This window comes from Malania oleifera, chromosome 9 (assembly GCF_029873635.1).
Source record: "Malania oleifera isolate guangnan ecotype guangnan chromosome 9, ASM2987363v1, whole genome shotgun sequence".
NCBI classification, from domain to species: Eukaryota; Viridiplantae; Streptophyta; class Magnoliopsida; order Santalales; family Ximeniaceae; genus Malania; species Malania oleifera.
The window spans coordinates 62,878,925-62,882,965 of NC_080425.1; positions in this window are offsets into that span (position 1 = coordinate 62,878,925).

A 4,041-nucleotide genomic window follows, 5' to 3' on the forward strand; every position below is an offset into this window, starting at 1 on the left:
TAGGTTGATAGTTCATTTCTCTAGTATCCTACCTCGTCTCTGCCCTAACCTGACAGACTATACTCCACAACATCATGGAGGTATCAAAATCCTCCTCACTAGAAGCCTTCGAATCATACTCTCCCTCAACCGCCACATTCTTACCTCTAGCATCCATCCTGAAAATAAGACAGGAAAGAGTTAAGAATTCAATTATCATAACCCTATTAACACAATAATTAATCTAAATCCCAATATACACCTAACTTTTTAATTTAGGACTAGTCTCATAGCTCAGAAACAAAATCATCTAAGGTTTATCATGGCTTTTCCGAGGCCGTCAACTGCTTCAGAAAAATCACAAGAAATTGTCGATGTATTTCCACCTCCGGGTTACAAGACAAAATCCTATATTTCTCAATCCCTATTCTACCCATCTCCTATCCTCCCCATCATCTATTCCTATACTTTGGTATTAATCATCCCTAAGTTTGTAGAACCTAAAATCTAATGCTCTGATACCAAATTGTAATGCCTTAAACCCTAAAATAGGGTTTGGAGTGTTATTATAAATAATATCATGCTCTGTGACACCCTGAACCCGCTTGGTGGGCCCAGATGCCACGTTAACCATTTACCTGTATCTGGTACCCTATTATCTCAATAACGCAGTGAAAGTAATAATAATTCTATAATAATATACCATAGTATCTACATATATACATCTCAAAATTATCTTCCAACAACTAGTATTCAGAATCATACATCTCAAAAAACATAAACAAACCCAAAAATATACACATCCAAAAGTCTATACCCTCTCTCTAAAAAATGCTACAATAGCCCCAAGCTCTCTAAGATCGATCACGCGGAGGTCTTGAAAAAGATAAAATTCAACTATCGGGTGAGACACATCGCAGTATGGATGGAATGCATTAAATCAATGTGTGGCTATCATGAAGTTTGTGTACAACATATAAGTATTAATCATTTTCAAATAAAACCACAATTATGAAATCATTCACTATTCCTACTCAAACACATGTAAGGTATTTTACTAACGAGAGTTCCTAAGGATTGGGGTGATTGCCCGACCATACAAGTAGCACCCCTCTACTATGATACCTTATACAACCTACAGTCACAACTGAAGCATATTAGGGCACTTACCTTACTTAGTAAGCCCTCAGGTGGATGAGTTATCTTATATTCACAACATCCACACAAATGTTTAACAGCGAAGGCTCCCAAGAATAAGGAAGTTTACCCGCCCGTAAAAGTAGCTTCCCTCTGCCCTAATCTGTTAGGTACCCCAAGTTACGTTTGATATGTATTAGAGCACTCGCCTTTCTCAACAAGCCCTCGGGTGGAGAGTATACCTCGCCCCTAATACATATAATACTACTATATTTAATACTGATATAATACTTTACTACATTATTCAGTATGCTGTTATCTCTGTATTATTCATCTTTTCATGTTCTCAATTTTTACATTTCTCTGTTTTTTTAATATCATTCTCGTTTTCTATTCTTATATCTGTTGTTCTTATATTATCACTAGTTAAATTGATAATTATGCGTTTAGAACTCTCTATATCGATGGAGAAATCACTGTCATGCTTCTGCCCCATGATGAGTTGTGCGGCCTATAAGCTAGACTTAACCCTAGTCAGCCCTCCAGAGTTAAATCAACCACATTCTACAGTCTGTAGGTCCGATTGGATGTTCCAACACTAGTCTAGACTCCAGGGGGATCCTACCCTTCCCAGCACAATCGACCATCCCATCTCCATACTCTCTTTAAGACGTGTGGGTACACTAGTGCTGCCAAAAATACCCGCAACAGTACTATGCCTATTCTAGTCCACTGGAGTTCTAAAACCATACATTGTAATTTAATATTCTCAAACACGTGCAGAATAAATCATATCACATTTTAATTCTCAATACATTTCCAGTATCTCATACATATATCATTATTCAACACAAAAACTTCATTTTACTCATGCCACACAATTTAACAATATATTTCATATGTTTACTATAAAATAAGTCAACTCATTCATCATTAATATACTAAAAATATACATTTAATTTCTTACACAATTATTGAGAAAATATGTCATTTTAACTTTCCATTTTTGCAAATAATATCTAGTAGCATAGCCCTAGGCTCGGAAATTTAAAATTCAAACAGTCGGCTTTTCAAAACTCACGTGAAAATCATATACATATACACATAAAATTCCCATTTTTCACCAGTTATTTCCTCAAAAATCTTAGTTTAATATATTCCCCTTACTTGGATTCATGAATTATGCCAACAGGGACCCCAAAACGATGTCTGCGGTGCTCACCCAAGCCCTGATTCAATAATCATAATTTAATCAAATCAACCCTAAATAAAATACTATTTTAACATTTCTTAAGCCCATCAATTTCAAATAACAATTAAACTCCCGAAAATAACCAATTTTTCTTAATTCCCTAAATCCCACTCTTGGTTTGGAGTGGTGCCTAAGACCCCCCAATTGAAAATTTGCTCTGACCAAAATGACTATAATCGAGATTAGGACCCCGTGATTGTGTCCGATCGTCAATTTAGTTGAAGATTTAAGGTAAAATTAAGGAAAAAGAGAGAGTATACCTTTTCTCAGTAGTGATGTCTACGCTGCTCCTACGACAAATCCACTCCAATAGGAATGTCGGTGGCGGAGATAGGAACTCAACGGTATCTTCCGTTTTTCAATCGGCCAAATATTTATTGAAAAAATGAGGTGAGAGAGGAGGAGGACGGAGGAGGCGTTTAGGGCGGGGGGGCGCGGCCTCTTTGGATTTCAATTGAATTCCTTTCCCGAAGCTTCCTTTAAGAAAGGTTACTTATGTATTTTATATATATATATATATATATATTATTAATATATTATAAAATTATAGCATTATATTATATTATAATAATATATTATCATATTATTTAATTAATTTAAATAATTAATTAATTATTTTTAATTTTTAATTTTTAATTTATTTTTTATTTTTTTAGGACCACTATAGCTTGAGAGACCACTTATGATCTCCTTGCCTCACCTAATAATTTGACGATCACATCATCTAATGACTGCATGGCCTTTCGTCGCCTAGCTACGTGACTAAATATTCTAGGGTTGCTTAGGCAATAAGTAACTCACCTTATCCAAGCAATTTTTTTCCAACGTTACTCTTTATGTTATTTCCCTAACTAGGCAATTGTGATCATTCTACAAGGGAGTGCAAGAAGAGAATGCAAACACTAATAAAGTGACATTTTTATCATTTCATTCAATTAAAATAATATGTATTTCATTTTCATAACATATTAAAGTCGAAGTGCAATGATGAATGTTCATCATTCTCTTGATTACTAATAAATTCATTTTGTTAACTTCTCTTGCATACTTTATTCAACAAGCGAAAGTTCCTCAAATTTGAAAACTTAAGTGGTTATGAATGTGATTAATTATGGAAGACATTCAATTTGTCGAAAGCGTCACACAAAGCTAGTGTTTCAGTGCCGTCATAGTTGTTGAGTCCTACCTACCATAGATTATAAAACAAAAAATAACTAAATAAATAATTATATGTTTAGTGGTAGAAAATAATTTTCATTTGTTATTTTTAGATTTCTAAATGATTACAAAAATGTTACCTTTTTTTAATTTTTTTCTAAGTATAAAAAAGCTAGAAAGCAATAATACTAAAAATAGTTATCACCTTTCCTGTACAATTGGAAAACCAGATGGCTCTTGTATAATTATCAGAAAAATTGAAAATGAAAAATAAATTCGTCTTCTATTTCTGATTTCTGATTTTTGGTTTTTATTTTTTTATTTTTATTTCTCTAATTTTTGATAGTGATACCAACCAACCCCTATGACTTTAGCATTTGAGAGGATAAATTATTTCCAAAAATTTATTTGATTGTATTTTGCTAACAAAAATTCGGTCATAATGATTCGATTCTTGAAATTTTACATCCTTGCAAATTTAAGAAGTGACGAGTTCTTCTCACCATTTCATCAAA